The 17,035-nt window shown below is 45.6% G+C and overlaps 1 long non-coding RNA gene across 5 annotated transcripts in view; it reads left to right on the top strand.

The window, feature by feature from the left end:
* The window catches only part of LOC125613223, a 192,490-nt gene that overhangs the window by 48,351 nt on the left and 127,104 nt on the right, over positions 1–17,035 (top strand). For all 5 annotated transcript variants that reach the window (XR_007343728.1, XR_007343727.1, XR_007343726.1 and 2 more), the window contains one exon: positions 11,401–11,510. This is a non-coding gene — a long non-coding RNA (uncharacterized LOC125613223). The remainder of the gene's footprint in view (positions 1–11,400; positions 11,511–17,035) is intronic.

The raw sequence follows: 17,035 nt of genomic DNA, 5'->3' as shown, positions 1-17,035 counted from the left end.
TGCTAGGGAATGGAGGAAGGCCATTTGTGGGGGAAAGTTCACCCATAATCTTGGGGTGATTCAGTGAGGAGGAACAGCCCCCGCCCTCTGCACGAGGGAATAACTGAACTTTTAAGGAGGATCAGTTGGAGAAGAAAACTACTGCACAAATTTGTGCTAAGTGGCTCGTGGCTAGAGGGCTGGCTAGTTTAATGCAGGAGCAAGCTCTTTCTGGGGGTGTGAGGAGAGGGAGGTGCAGGGCCCCTTCAAACTGGCTCCATTTTATACTTGTTGGATGGAAACAGATTTGAGAAAAGAAGGCGACATATTGCCAAAAAAAAAAAAAAAAAAAAANAAAACTTTCAAGAAGGAAAAAAGGAACTAAAACACTAATGCCCTTAAAAAAGAAAACCGAAAAAAAAAAAAAGTCATAAATTATGCCTTTGGACTAAATCCATTGGTGTCCTGCCAATTTCAAATAATAGTGTAACTTGATTAAAAAAAACTTTACAGGATTTAAAGTTGCTGGCTTCTCTGACTCCTCCCTGAGACTTCTCCTTAAGTCACTGTCTACACCAGGCTAATTTGTTCCCAGATTCCTTAATCTTCTGCAAGGTGGTGATGACGTGGGTAACTTTGTAGCCATTTTTGAAGTGTTCATGATAACTTTTGCTTATGACTCTCCCCCCATCCCTCCCCTCCACTAAATCTAGGGGCAACTTAAAAATCATTACCCTGAAACAGGGTATTGAAACCCAGTATGCTATTGAAACTCTGTGTGTGTGTGTGTGTGTGTGTGTGTCTGTCTGTCTGTCTGTCTGTCTGTCTCTGTGTGTGCTTAGGGGTAAACTTTAAGTTTTGCCTAAAGTTGGCTGTTTTCCTTTCAGGCTGCTGAAGAGCTGTTCATAACCACCTTAGATCTTAGAAAAGGTACATACATGGAAACAATAAGAATGTCTCCCAAGAATTCAGCCAGGACACAGGATGTAGATTGTTAGAGATGCAGGTTCCAATGACTAGTAGCAAAGAAAATTCCAGAAGTGAAAGGCAAGCTTTCTGGTGGGATTGGGGTTTTGATGATACATACAGTGGTCTGAGAGTCCGCTGTACCCCAGCACGAATGGCATCAGCCTTGAAGGCCTGAATTCAAATTCCATCTCTGTGACTCAGTCACAAGCTGCGTGACCTTGGGCTTGCCACCTCATATCCCCAGAGCTTCAGCTTCCTCATCTAAAAATGAGATGAATAAAAATACTTGCCTCACAGGCTCGTTGTGAGGATTAAATGCATTAGTGTATGTGAAAGCACCCTGTAAATGATGAAGCCTTCAATTAACAGTAGACATCAGAATTACTGCTTATATTACAGAAATCCAGGTCTCTTTAAACACTCCTGTTGACAGCAGGGATGTTTTAATTCCAAATGGGGTTTGCACATGGAGGGCATTAGAAAAAAGGGGCCTCATGTTACCTGCTCCCCCTGGGGCACTTGCTCTCCTATAATTATTGTTTACTAATAAGTACGGTTTGCTCATAAATGTCCCATTAAACCCGGCTGAAATCCTTCACCCGACTGACCTGGCTTTTCTGGATGCTACTAGGCAGGAGCCCTGGGAAGCTCCCCCTGGGTGGCTGGTCTTTCAGACTATGGACTGCTGCACTGGCCTTTCTTGGCAGGACATGGTCCAGGAGATCCCCAGCTGGGCAGTGGCAGCACTCTCATGTTGGTGCTCTTGCCACTCACTGTTTGCTGATTTATAAGTAGGACATTGCATTCCTCCACTCTGGGCTTCCTGGAGCTTCATAGCTTTTTGCTCCTGTTTGTAAGTAGTCCTCCAGTGTGGGGACACAGCTGTCATTTGTTTTGTCTATGTTTTCCTAACCCTAACCCTATACCTCCATGCACGTGGAGAGCATCATGGCCCTGGATTGGAGACCCTGGGAAGTCAGTGGTTGCAGACAATTGAGAGACAATTGAGGCTTGCCTAAAGGTGACTGCCAGTGTGGGGACACAGCTGTCATTTGTACACTGAATGGGTGGTGCCCAGAGCTCAAGGCTCTGGGTTCAAATGCCTACTTGGGCATGAGACCTTTGGGATATAAGACCTGGTATCTCTGATGCAGAAAGAATAATGCTTACCCTTCTAGGGTTGTGGTAAAAATAAAGAAAACCCGGGCTGGGGATATGGCTCAAGCGGTGGCTCACTCGCCTGGCATGCGTGCGGCCCGGGTTCGATCCTCAGCACCACATACAAAACAAGGATGTTGTGTCTGCCGAAAAACTAAAAAATAAATATTAAAATTCTCTCTCTCTTTCTTTAAAAAAAAATTAAAAAATAAAAAATAAAGAAAACCTCTGTAAAATTCCTAACCAGTGTTTGGCATATAGTAGATGATCAATAAATAATTATCCTTTTTTTTTTAACTGTCTTCACCCTGGCTGGATATTGAAATGACTGGGATAGGTAAAATTCTAATGCCTAAGCCCCACCTCTAGAGATTCTGATTTTGTTAGTCTGAAGTTAAAAGCTTGGCATCAATAGTGTTATAACTGTCCTCATGGATTATAACATGTAGGGTTAAGAAATACTAATGCTTCTCAAATAGGGTTTATACCATCAGTTAGGGATCTTATGGCAATGCATGTTGAGTTAGTAAGTGTGGGGTTGAAGAATTTCTGCATTTTAAAAAATAAGTTAAAAAACTTTTTTAGTTGTAGTTGGACACAATACCTTTATTTTATTTATTTATATGTGGTGCTGAGGATCAAACCTAGTGCCTTACACGTGCTAAGCAAGCGCTCTACCACTGAGACACAACCCCAGTCTGCATTTTTAACTGGAAGGCAAATACCACAATTTTATGGACCACACTTTGAGAAACAAATCTCTATGTTTTCCTAACCCTAACCCTATACCTCCATGCACCTGGAGAGCATCATGGCCCTGGATTGGAGACCCTGGGAAGTCAGTGGTTGCAGACAATTGAGAGACAATTGAGGCTTGCCTAAAGGTGACTGCCTAGTGTCAATCCTGGAAGCTGCAACACACACACACACACACACACACACACATTCTTACACCCACTTACCTCCTTCTAAATCTAGTCTTGTATACCTATAAAATAGCAACCAGAAGATATTTTCCAACATTTCGTTATCGTTCCAGGCTTCCTAGTTTATTCTAGAAGGTAATGAAATAAATGAAAGCATTTGCCACAGAACATTAAGGACCCAGGTCACAAGTTTGAACACCTATTTGTAATACTCAATTGGAAAAGTAATTCCTAGCCTGGGCTTGTAAATAGTCACTGCCAATATACTTACATGATCAAATGGAACCCTCATACCTGGAGTGCTAATGCAGCAAAACCCAGTGAGCCTACAGATGAACAGCTAAACCCAGGGATGCTTTGGCTGGAGGGGGAGAGAACTGACTGTGGAACAAAGGGCTTCTGATAATGGCAGAGGGTCTTCCAGACAGCACTCAGCCTGGAGGATTCTCCCCTCCCCAAATGACAGGGATGGATATAAATTACTTATATACACATAACATACAATATGCAATTATATAAAGCACAGTTGCAGAACATGCTTAGGGGCAGGCACTTTTGTAGTGGACATTGTCAGAGTGAGTTTTTCATGGAGCAGTTTCATGCGTATGCTATATTTCATGAATTTACAGCATATTAAGAAGAAAAAGGAATAACCAGAGCATATAGCTGAAGACTCTTCATTAAAGAATGAACTTTGCATGGTGGAGAGTCCTTTGCAGGTGAACAATCTGCTAAGGCCCTAGAAAAGAGGAGTTTGATGTCCAACAGGTCTGAGTGTTATCAGCTACCCTGTGCAGCATGAGTTGATCAGCAAAGGCTGAATGATCCAGGCCACCCCAGAGGAAAACCCTGATGTGATCTGTATCAGAGGATTTCAGTAGTCACTCAAGGAAAAAAAGACCACGTAATCAAAATCTTACCATTTGGCTGAGGGGTGGCAGTTGACACCAGAATCAAATAGTAGCCATGCCTGTATTTTTGACTGCACCATTCAACTGGGCTTAAGTGAACTGTTCAGCAAATAGTATGGAGTTTTTCTCTAGTTTAGATTGGGATCTTGTGTCTTGGTCCCTTTTTGTTGTCTTTGTCAAGTCAGGTGTTGTTAGAGACAGATGTCTGGACAAGATGAACCCAGCTGTCAATCATTGTCAAGGTCCTGGCATATCCAACAGTCAGGCAAGTGGCTGCTTTCACTGACAGCTTCCTGAGGCTTATTCTTGCCTCGAGGTGCCACCCATTCCCAGCAAAATAAAAAGGAACACCATGCAAGCCTCCTTCGGCTTGCCGGAGCACATCCACCTCGGAGAGGTCTGGGGCCTGTGTGCATGCAGAAATTGACATGTGCCATTCCGGAAATCTTGTTTTATTGCTTCTTTCCCTTCCAACAGTCCCCCTCCTCTGCCACCTCCTTTGGAATCCTAGTTCCAGATGTGACTCTCTCTGTTTCCTTTGGCTGGAAGTTTGCTGTTTTCCCATAACCCAGTCGGGTTGCCTGTTAGAGAAACCAAAAAACTCCAACTTTCTGGGAAGACATCTAATTAAATTCCCAAAGAGGGGAGAGGAAAGCCCCCCTCTGAAATAGACAGATACAACCTCATAATACATAATCATCACAGAAGAGAAAGTGCTGGGGATAAGCCTTCGGAGCCGGTAACATGGTGTTCTGTTTCTTAATGTCCTCTGCAAATAAGCTGGCCCTGGGTTTAAAATAGCCCTCTGGTAAAAGCAACTATTTAAAGAGTATTGGGGTCTGAGAAATGCAAAACAAAGTGTTGTTGATTAAAAACACATGGTTTGTTCTCGAGACTCGAGTAGCCAGCAAAATCAAATGTGACAGTGTTTTGGCTTTTTCTATCCCACAAGACATGATGGTGATTTATTAGAGTGATGTCAGCTGTGGTTAAAAAAGTTTGCTGTGTTGTCTTAATAAAAAGAGGCTTTACCTTGGAGCTGTCAAACTCCCTCTCTCCTCTGGCTTGAGGCAGTGGCAGCTAGGCCATTGGCCCTTCTGCAGGGGCTTCTCCCCAGGGGCAAACCTCTGCCTGTGGGCAGATTGAGAGGTCACAGGGCACTGTGTGCTTCCTGAGGGTGGTGCAAGATGGTCCTTGAAGGGGGTTGCAGGGGACCTTGGTTTGTTTCATTTGTAGAGTGCAGATGCTGCACTAGCTTGGAGCTGCAGCTTGGCTTGACCTGGCTGGGTGGTGGGACCTTTTGGATGGAGGGAGCCCTGGGCAAGGGGAAGAGACTCTAGCCCATGGCATGGGTGGTGGGCTTGATTATCAGTAGGGTGGAATATCTGTAGACAGATAATAAGTTGGGTTGTTAGTGGAATGCAGATGCTCCTTGACTGTACCATGGGGAGAAGTCCCAATAAACCCCTCCTAAGTGGAAAATATTGTTAAATTGAAAACACATTTACTATATCCAATCTATCCACCCTCCACTCTTTTTTTTTTTTTTGGTACCAGGAANGGTACCAGGAATTGGAATCAGGGGCACTCAACTACTGAGCCACATCCCCAGCCCTATTTTGTATTTTATTTATAGACAGGGTCTCACTGAGTTGCTTAGCATCTCGCTGTTTCTGAGGCTGGCTTTGAACTCGCAATCCTCCTGTCTCAGCCTCCTGAGCCTCTGGGATTATAGGTGTGGGCCACCAAACCCGGCTTTACCCTCCGTTCTTAGCAACATAGTCCACTGTAGAGTATATAATGTTCTCTCATGACTGCACAGCTGCCTGGGAGCTGGCGAAGGAGGATTATAGTGCCTATCACTGGCTTGGGAAAAGGTCAAAATTCAAAGTTGGAAGTATGGGTTTCTACTGGATATATTACTTTTGCAACACTGAAACATCTGTAGAAGGGAAATTCTTAGTTGAAGCTCTTTGGTTATAAGGAAGAAAAACTCCCTAATTTCAGGCAAACAAGATTTATTGAGAAGAGGCAAAATCCCATCTTGCAGACAATTAAGAGATAGACCATCTGGGGAACGGAAGTGTAACCCCGAGCTGAAGCTGCTCTTTCTGCCTGCCACAGAGCCACGAGGTCTCTTACCTCCCTCTCTGTTCCTGCATCGTTCGTTCCCCTCTTGGATTCCTGGGGCAGGGGGATAGTTAGCCATACATTTTTATGCCTTTGACTTGCTCTGCATCACGTGTGTCTCAGTGCTACAGGGCCAGATTTTTGTTTAAATACTATCATTCTCTAATTTAGTCTAATTGTCTCAATTCTACATTCTTGAGAGAAAGTCCAGTTGGCTTAACTGGACTCAGATGGGTACAACTGGTCCAGTGGGCAGCAGCTCAGGAGCCAGGGACAAGGTGGCTCCGAGGGGAGCCATCTCTCTGAGAGGGCGTGGCCAGGAGGCCCTGTTAGGCTACACAGAGGAACTGTGTCTGTTATCAGGGAAGCAGAGGAAAGTGAGGACAGGTCTGTGTTTTTGTCCAAGTGAAAGGAATTGCTGAGAGTGTGACTCTGCTGTCACTGTGTTGCGGTGCCTCTGCCTTGATTTCCCTGGGGAAGGACATCAGTCTGCACAGGAAGATGAAGTCCCAGAGGACCCTTGAAATCTTTCCCATTGACACACCCAGAACGTGAGAAGGCAACCCGATTATTTTTAAAATTAACTTATGGATATTTTTTCCTGATTACAGAAGAAACATGTAAATAATGGCAAGCTACTTGACAAACAGAAACACAAAGATGGAAGTAAAAAGCTCCAGATGATGGCTGTTAACATAGTGGTGTATTTCCTTCTATTCTTTTTTCCTTTAAGTAGTGGCTTGAGGCTATGTGAACGATCTGTGCTTAAGATCTATCCTTTTACTTTAATTATATGTCGTCAGATGCTCTAAGACTTTAGGATTGCTTTAAATTTATTCCCATAATTTTCCCTAAGCACACAGGATTGTTTTCTCCTTTGCTCTTTTACCTCTTCTTGTAGGTGGGAGCTCAAGTAGAATCGATTTTTGTTAGGACCTTGGTGCCACTACCCCACGTTTGTGCAAGTCACCATCAGCCGCCCCCCTCTGCTAAACAACAATATAACTTCAAAGGCCTGTGTTCTTGGGTCCCTTCCAAACCCATCTTCTAGGTAATCTTTTAAAGGCATGAATCTGCTCTCATCCTTCTTTGCTGGTTATCCGTTGCATTTAGAATAAGTTAGAAAAGCCCCCGCCTGCTCACAATTTCCAACCGCACATGCCTTCTTTCACCTTTGGACCACCTCAAAACACCAGGACAGCCTCACATGGCTCTCCAGCTGGTTTACCTGGACTCAGCCCTCAGGTCTCAGCATAGATGCTGTATCCTTGGAGAAGTCTTTTCTTGACTCTGGCCCCCATGATGGACCTTCCATACTCCCTTGCTTTTCTTTCTTAATACTTATCACAGTGTGTAATTATGTACTTATTTATTACATAATGCTTGTTTCCCTGTATCTGAGTCGGTTTTGTATTGCTATAACACAAATACCACAGACTGGATAATTTACAAAATACAGAAGTTTATTTTTCATGGTTCTGGAGATTGGGAAGTCCACTATCGAGATGTCGGCAGAGTCTGGTGAGGGCTTCATGCTGCATCATAACACAACAGAGGGCATCTCGTGACAAAAGAGTGCATGAGTGTAAGAGGGCAGGAGCAAGGGCCCTGAGGAGGCTGAACTTGCTTCTGTAATAAAGCCACTCCTGACAATTAACCTAAACCTGTGATAACAATCTAACCCAGTCACCAGCCTCATGACCTGATCACCTCTTGAGAGGCCTACCATCCCTTTGAAGGGAAAGCGAGGAACAAAATATGGACAAGTGAGAAATGAAAGAGAGAGACCAGGCAGAGATACACACCAGAGTTTGTTTTTCAGAGCTGACAAATAAAGGCCATCTCTTTATAGCAGAGAGAGGCAAAACAGGATTGGGTTCTGGGACTTTTATGGGGCAGGCTCAGGAATCAGAGCCCAGGGGGTCCTAATGCAGGTGGTTAGGGGTTGGGTTGGTAGGAGGGAGTGGTGAGCCTTTCTCAGAAATGCCCTTGGGCAGGAAAGCAGAATTTTTTTTTAAAATGGGTCTGTCACTTAAGGTAACTGTCCAGATGCTAAGCAAGGACCTTATACCAGCACTCTCACAGTGTCAATTAAATCTCCATGTGATTTTTGGAGTGGGCAATCAACCTTAGCACCCTGATGGATTTGCAGGTCCCTGAGAAAGAACAGATCTGTTTTGCCAACTGCTGTACCCCACTCTTGCTGCCATCTCTGATGATTCAGCTCCTGTCCTTACCTCCCCACCTTCCAATACAGTTCCTGTCATAGATTATGTGTTTATTTAACACTTGAATGAATGAATGAATCTGGTGCTTATCTGGAGCGGTTGCTTAAGTGAAGAGTCCCACCATTATAGCATGTTGGATTCAGAGGTCTAGGGAGATAGCGTAGTTTTCTGGTAAACCTGATGTGAGCAGATATTATATTTGCTGTTGTTGGTGGGTATCTCAAAGGTGCATGGCATATAGTGCTTTCTGATTGTGGTGAGGCCTCAACTTGAATTGTTGGTGCTAAGGTGCTCATGTGTGTGGGAGCCGAGTTTCTGGGCTGGTGAGGAAGACAGTGTTTCAGTGAAGAGTCTGTTCCTTGGTGTGGCTTCTCTACTCTCTATTTCTCATGTCCTGGAGGAGAATTCACTGTAGAGCATTTCTGGCTTTGTCTGAGGCTCTGGGATTGAACTTCTCCATGGAACAGAGCTCTCTGCCTCTGTATGAGCCTGGTGAACTCCTCTGGCTGTGAGATAGAACTTCTCTAAGTTAAAGACAGATTTACCTTCCTTAGGACCTTTAACTATTGATTGCCTTCTGTCCTCTGGACAAACATCAAGTTCATTCAATGGCCATTTATTGAATACTGGCATGATATACATCAGGAGGGGTGCCAGGAACTGGGTATAGAGAGCTGAACAAGGCACACTTGAAGAGCTCAGCTTGGGGACACCAATTACAGTTCACAATGCACTATCAAATGATCATCTTGATTTGTCACAATGACCTTGTGATGTGCGGTCATTGGGTGACTTTACAGTTGAGGAACAGGAGGCCGAGAGAGTTTGCACGTGAGGGGCAGTATAGCTCAATCCAAGTGCTTTGACTCAGATCCCATGTGAACTTTTACTTCCTGAACTTGACAACCTGAATGCACTTCTGCTTCACGCAGCTCTTAGTGTGGGAGACCAACCTTACACATGACTGGGTTACACTCCCTGGCTGGGTGCTGAGGCGCTCAGTAGCAGAAATGTGGCAGAGCTTTCCCCACCCTTCTTGGGTGTGAGGGTCGCTGTCTCGTGCATGGGTGTGTCTTGCTACAGCCCCATGGGTGAAGTTACGCTCACCTGTTCCTTTGTAATATTACCCCTTGCCCTGTTTAGGATAGAATCTTCCATGGAAGTGCCTTGTGTGTGTCCCCTTCTCTTACTGTGCCTTTGGGTGTGGCCTACCCAGGTGTCAGTCAACCTGCTGACAGTGGACATCATGAAGATACTCAGCCCCCTGAAACCTGACCCCTTGCCTCATTTGAATAACTTCCCTCAATAAAAGGGGTCAGCATGTGCTCTCTCTCTCTCTCTCTCTCTCTCTCTCTCTCTCTCTCTTCCTGCGGACCCTTAAGGTCAGAGGAGCCGTCACAGCGACCCCAAAGAAAAAGCTATTTGTTTCTCTTGAGTGGTTATTTTGCACAGCCCAGTTAGCCCAGTTTAACTGGAGTGACCCCTGAGCCTTTTAGTCATGAGCACAGAAACCCGGCATCTTAGTACATTCAAATGTAGCTACCATGCTCCCTGAATCACCTCTTCTCCTGACAAACTTGACTCCAAAACATGTGATCATACTCAGCGTATCTTCTTTGGACCCAATCACATGGAGATAGGCTTGAGAGTTGCAGAGGGTCCTGGCCACTATCCCCCATTCTTTCATCTGTGAGCCAAGAGGGTCTCAGCCTTGACCACGGGACTCTGAAGGAGAATTCGGTGGCTCTTCTTTCTGGGCAATAAGGCTGGTGCCTGGGATTTTTATTCCAGGACAATTTAAGCAGTTCTTTCCCATTAGTGAACAATGTTAGACATACAGATTTCCGGGGCTGGATGTCTGACACTCAGACATCTCACTAAATGGTTTAGTGGTTCACATTACAGGGTACTCATGACCCGCTGAGGAATTTCACTCCAGTACAGAGAGATCTATTAGATTTTTGCCTTCACATATAAGGAAAACAATCTCTGTTTCTTTGTGGCTTCCTCTGACTGGTCTTCTGGTAGCTGGGCCACGTAAACACAGTGCCTCCGCACCCTGGCAGGCTGTTACATATTAAGTGTGCAGGGAGCCCCAGCTTAAGCCCAGGCCTGGCCTGGACATGTCTGAGCAGGCCTGGTGAACTGCAGCGTGGGCCTGTTAGGAGACTGTGTGTACCACAGGCTGTGGGGCCTCCTGGGAAAGATATCATCTTGAAGGAAGAAGGAACCAGGCACACACACCTGACCTGCAAACCAAGCTTTGATTGCAGGAGGAAAGGAGCAATTCTGAGCACGTCCTGGTGAATGGTTCACGATTGGATTCACCCCACACTTTGGCCCCTGCTGGACTTCTTGGGAGGCCTGTGGAGAGGAAAAAGAGGACTTCTGTTTGTATCTTATTTCCAAATCAAGTCCCTGAACTTATTCCCCAGTGACTGCTTTGTGCAAGCTGAAACCATGACATGATTTCCATGGAACCTGTAGTTCTTTGGTATCCCAGGCCTCCAGCACCTCTGAGATGGCAGGGATGGCAGCACCCAGCCCATTATCTTGCAGGGGACCTGCAGCAAACCACGGGGGAGGAAGCAAACGGCAGGTGACCAGAAAATGAACTGTGTGTGGCGTGAGGAGACATGGGGACACCCTGTAGGCACTAAGGAACATTGGGAGGTACTTATAAGGGGCTGATGCCCTGAGGGAGTCAATGAAAGTCATGTCATTGTCATCCATTGGATCATATGCTACTGGGACAAGGCCTGGGAGGACCATCATGGCCTGCTATCTTTTTTTAGCTGAATGTCCCCCAGAACCCACAACTCTGTTCTCTGACAAGTCTTGTTCCTCCTTTTTTTTTGAATCACTCCAGGCTGTGAAAGCCGACACCGTTTGCTCCAAGGTTTTTAAAGAAATCCTAGAACTAATTTGGCCTAACATTCTTTTTTAGATTAGATGAAATGAAAGCTCACAGGGGCCTGAAGTGACTTGTCCCCACACTATATCCAGTTAGCATAAGAGCAAGGATGTTTTTTGAGTGACACAGCCATGTTGTCCCCTTGATTATGACCTTTGTTTATTCCTTCTTTGTTTTTCTGCCAGGGGCTTGGACGGTGTGGACAAGTGTACCCATTTCCTTCTTCTGGCCAGGTATGATGGAGCTTTGGACCATTCATCAGTTGTCAGGGACATTTGGACGAAACCCTCTAAAGGTAAGGGAGACAGATACAATTTTTCAACCAGTTTGATGGGTAGACTCAGCTGGCAGTTCAGCTCCCTCTCCTGAGACCAACAACAAGGAATGCCTCCAGGGGAAGAGCACGAGTCGTCTCTGAGGAATGAGGACTATGTGGTTAGTGCCAAGCAGACTGGGAAGTAGGTGCCTGCATGGACCCCAAATAAGCGGGACAACTTAGTGCTCAGATAGAAAATCCCCAAGAACAGGTGACCAGGAAAATTCCTGCTATTAACAGTGGTCCCAGAGGGAGGACTGGGAGGGACCACTTAGCCAGTGAAGCTGCTTTGATATCAGAAATGAGATAGAACGATGGCATTCGCCCACTCTCTGCCTTTGGTTGGGATGACACCAACATTTGGAGATGGCCTGAGAAGATGAATATTTCATAGACAAACTTGTTCCCAGTCCAGAGTTCACTGAGTGTAGTCAAGGCCAACAAGCAGATTTTGCACCTAAGCCAAGTCAAATTGATTCATGGTGACTGCAGAAGCACTGTGTTCAACGGGAATTTGAGCCTGGATCTGAGGCAGAAATGTGTGCTCTGATCAGCCAGCAATGTCTCTGTCAATGTTTGGGAAAAAATTTGAGAAGGAGGTTTGACTATTGGGTAAGCACAATAATAGTTCTTCAAAGATGCCCGTGTGCTAATTTCTGGAATCTGCAAATATGTTATGCTATATGGTAACGTACGTTCGTACGTGTGTGTGTGTGTGTGTGTGTGTGTGGTGAGGAGGGATTAAGAATGCAGGTGGAATTCAGGCTGCCAATCAGCTACCGTTTTCATGGGAAGATTACCCAGATTATCTCATGGGCCCAATGCGATCACAGGGATCCTTGCAAATAAAACAAGGAGACTAGAGAATCAGAGTCAGTGACATTGCACAGGACCTTGAAGATGGAAGGGCCCTATTGACCTTGAAGATGGAAGGGCCCATGAGCCAGTGAACATGGGCAGCTTCTGGCAACTAGAAAAGGCAAGGGAACAGATTCTTACCTTGAATTTGGCCCTGCCCACAACGTGAGTTTAGACCTGTGAGAACCAGAAAATGACGGGGACCTCCCAAACTGTAAGATATTGGATTGTTTTGTTTTAAGCCACTAGATTTGTGGTGGCAACAATAGAAAATGAATTCAGGTCTCTATTATTTCCCAGCTAGGACTCATCAGAGAAACTCCCCTTATGTTTCACCTCAAGTTCTTGTTCGTTACTCAAACTTTTTCTGTAGAACAGGATCATTTAAGGTCCTTAGGTCACCAGCAGGAACCTTTAAAAGGGAAGACACAGATTTGCAATTTTCCTGCAGGCTTGAAGTGGGTGGGTGAGGGAGAGTGTCCTGGAGGGGCAGGTTCCTGGTTGAGTGGCAGACTCCAGGCAGTCACTGCCACACCTTGCAGCACATCACTGGGGACAGAAGGTTCTATGGGGACTCTCATCCTTGGTCCTGTTTTCCTGTGCACGAGATGAACATTGAATGACTTCAGGAGGTCTCTTTGGTCTTCTATAGTTTTAGTACCTGAGAAATGATGTTGGAGAAACTAAAAGTAATGGAATGTCTTCTGAATACCAAACATTTCTGTTACATGATCTCATTCATTCCTTACAGCAGTTCTGTGAGGCAGTCATGCCAGGTGGGCACCCAGTTCACAGATGAGAACATAAAGGCTCAGAAAGGTTAAGTAGTTTTCTTACTCATTCAGCTAACAAGCTGAGGAGGCACAAATCTAATCTGAATGTTGGAAGCCCATGCTTTTTCCCATGTCATCACGGCACCTCCTAAGAAGGACTCTGGCTCTCGATTGTGCCGAGGACATAGTTCATATGGCCAAAGCCTCAGGCTGAGCTCGGCAGTGATGCTCTGTGGTGAAGGTCTTTGGCATGCCAGGCGTCCAGGGGTAAAACTTGGGGTAACAAGAGTAATTCTGTTATAACATAATGATCTGTGATTTGGTTTGTTTCCCTGACTTGCTAAAAAAAAAAAAAAAAAAAAACCCGGCTGCATGATCTTGTATAAGTCAGTTTCTTTCTCTGGATATCAGTTTCCTAGCCTGTGAAATGGGAAGATGGATGAGAATCAGTATTCTCTAAACATTTTTTTAAAGAGTTCATGCTATATAGCTAAGGAGATTTTGTAAGGCTTTATTTACTGCAATTGATAGTCCAAAAGCAATATGTTATTTTTAATTTTCTAAAGTAAGTCAACTCTACATTTCTCTCTACTTCCACCCTCTTTTTCTGGGCAATATGCTCATTCACCATCCTATCATCTTGACAACCATTGAGAATCCTTCTGCTTGATAGTTTAAAAATTTGCTCTGGTTATGAGATTATTGGAGTCTAAGAAATATATATGTGTGCATATAGTTATACATACGTGTGTATCTATATACATGTGTATACACACGTGTGTTTTAGTCAGCTTTTTCACTGCTGTAACTAAAAGATCTGATGAGAAGAATTTTAGGGAGGAAAAGTTTATTTGGGGACTCATGGTTTCAGAGATCTCAGTCCACAGCCAGCCAGCTCCATTCCTTAGGGCTCGAGGTGAGGGAGGTCATCCTGGCAGAAGAGTGTGGCAGAGGGAAGCAGCTCACATGATGATCAGAAAGCAGAGAGTCCACTTGCCAGGTACAAAATATATACTCCAAAGCCACGCCTTCAATGACCAATCCCTTCCACCCACACCCTACCCATCTTTAGTTACCACTCAGTTAATCCCCATCAGAGGATTAATTCACGGATTGGGGTAAGGTTTTCCCAATCCAATCATTTCTCCTGTAAACCTTCTTGCATTGTCTTACATACGAGCTTTTGTCTTACATGTGAGATACGACATCTCACATCCAAACTATAACGTGTGTGTGTTTGTGTGTGTGTGTGTGTTTGTGTGTGTACACATATTCTGCAAGAGAGGAGAAAAGACAACCCTTCTGTCTTGCCCATTTCTCTTTCTGGAAATTCTCAGCCCCCACCTTTTTTTTTTTCTTTTTTTTGGCCTGGAACATTTATCTCCCTGTGTCCCCTTCTAGGGTGCCCCTTGACTCTCATGTCTGTGAGGCAGCAGGAAGGTGGCTTTTCTGTTTGAGAGGGTCATCTCTGGGTGAGATTTGTGAGAGTGGTTAGCTTTTATTTCCAGCATGTGCCACAACACAAGAATGATCCCAACTTCCGAGATGATCACCTCCCATCTTTTATTCTTGCTTTTCTCCTCTCCTTTTTCTTCCCGTAAGATAATAGAATTACCAGAAAAGCCTTCCTTACTCCTGGCCTGGTCAGAGCTTAGAGGTATTTACTTCTCGGGTAAACAGCTATAATCTCCCTAACTAGACTTTGTCACAGTTAAGAGAGTTAAATTCTCCTGGTATAATCCCCCATGTGTTGTGGTTTTTTTTTTTTTTTTTTTTTTTTTGAGTATAAAGCTTTCGACATCTTTTGATATCAAATAACAACAATGCTGGGCCACTGGATATCATTAGGCATTAGGCAAAGAGGTTTGGTTTGACCAGACTGGAAAAGAAGGGCCTCTCTGCAAAATAGCTTTGGGTCAGGGTGGGGGTGGGGGAAACATGGAAAAGAATCTTTGCTTATGAGAAAGAAGGAGGAGGGACTTGTGGCTGTTTCACAGGGCCGGGGGGACTCTCTCCAGTCATGCAAGTTCCTCTGTGGCCAGTCAGGAGAACAGGGTTCAAAATCGAGTCAGCCCATGCCCATGCCCTTCTGTGTTTTCCCTAACCATGTGCTGGACACAGAGGCCAACACAGGGGGAGAAAATGGCCACATTCTTGAACTCAGGGGGTGAGCCATTTTAAGAAACAAGGTGTACTTGAACCTCTAGGAACAATACAAGGGCCGATTAGGATCAAAGGCTAAATCTCATTTGGCTCAGATTATTGAAAATTCTGGGGCGTGGGGAAGAGCCATAAATGGTTAGAAGATGGGAGATCAATATTGTTGGACAGGAAGGTGTCTTCAAGGCTAGAGCCGGCCTTGAAGGTGGGATAGGGGTGTGTGTGTGTGTGTGTGTGTGTGTGTGATGACCGTGGTGACAGTAGAGGTGGCAAAGTGACACTGCAAATGTGGAAGTCAGCAGAAGCAAAGGCTGGGAGTAGGAGCGAGCCTGGTGTGGGTGGCGTCCAGCAGGAGACAGCCTGGAACTGCCAGTTCTTCCAGCCCAGGAGCGGCGGTGGGTGCTCCGAGAGCGAGCGCCCGAGCCAGGCTCGCAAGTGCTTCTTGTTTCTATGTATATACATGCCGTGCGTTGGCTTTTCTTTCTTGTCGACCTTCCAGTCACTCCTAAATTCGGTTCCCGTTCTCTGCCTCTCCCTGCCTGCCAGTGCCACCCATGCTCTCAGCCAAGCGGTGACATTTTCCCCAAGCACAGCCTGTGCGGTTTGAAAGCCTAAGATGAGCTTTGGGGTTTGACTCCTCCTGCCACCCTCCCTTGGAGTCTGTGCCTGTGTGAGAGTGGGGGGCCCTGAATCCCCATTAAAAAGAAAAAAAGAAAAAAAAGAGTCAATTGCCAGGATCTTGGGCTGATAAGTCATTCACAGAGCCCAGTGGCCCAACTGTCCCCACTGCTGGCTGCACTTGAGGCAGATCCAGCATGGGGTGGGTTGTCTCCCTCTGAGAGCATCTCCATGGAGTGCTGTGGGGCGGGGGAGTTCTCCAGATCATGGCCCTGCTTGAAGGAAGCAGGCCTGAGGCTCCTCTCCTCTCTCTCTTGCTATCCCTGAGCAGCGTCCCCCTGCCGAGGCTGCATTTCCACACGCTTGCATTTTCCTCTTCCCTCTCCCAGCATCCACCCAGGCTGATTCTGCTGTGCAGAGGGACAGGGAATGGCTACCCAGCCCCAGTGAGCCAGGAACTCGCTTCCAAGGGTCAGATGCCCTGTGCCAGCTGCAGGAAGGTCTCCAGGCCTGTGTGGAGCCGGGGGTCTTCTTGCCACACTTGGCTCCTGTCCCTGAACATGTTGCTTGCAGTTCCTCCACTGCCTGCCTGGGCCCTTCACTTCTAGAGACTTCCACTGTGGGCCCCTGCCGCAGTCCAGCTGCAGCAAAATAACCGGGGGGTGACGAACAACTTGTGTAGATTGATACAGCAGGAGTGGAAGCCCTTTATTGCAGGACAGGAGCAGTATTTATACATTCCACACAGCTTATCTAATTAGCATAAACTAGATACATCAGTCAACCAATCAGGAATCTCTACACCTAATGGCTCGGTTTTGTTACTTCTCAAACCACTCCCTCTGACATTTTGCCAGGCACCATCCAGACTTGTTTACGAACTTTAACATTCCCCTGGCAAAATGCCAGGTGTTATTTTGACTTGTTTACAGACTCTAACAGGCCCCCACTCCCCCGCAATTTTTGTTTCCATTCCATGTTTGTCCCATGCAGAAGTCCCATGTGCATTATTTAAAAAAGAAAGAAAATCAAGACTTGGGTGTTAGCTTTAGAGACCAGTCATTGAAATACCAGTTCCCTCTTCCCTACAAAAAT

This window comes from Marmota marmota, unplaced genomic scaffold (genome assembly GCF_001458135.2).
Source record: "Marmota marmota marmota unplaced genomic scaffold, marMar, whole genome shotgun sequence".
Lineage (NCBI taxonomy): Eukaryota > Metazoa > Chordata > Mammalia > Rodentia > Sciuridae > Marmota > Marmota marmota.
Note: the sequence above shows the minus strand (reverse complement) of the source record. Positions and strands in the feature narration are given on the sequence as shown.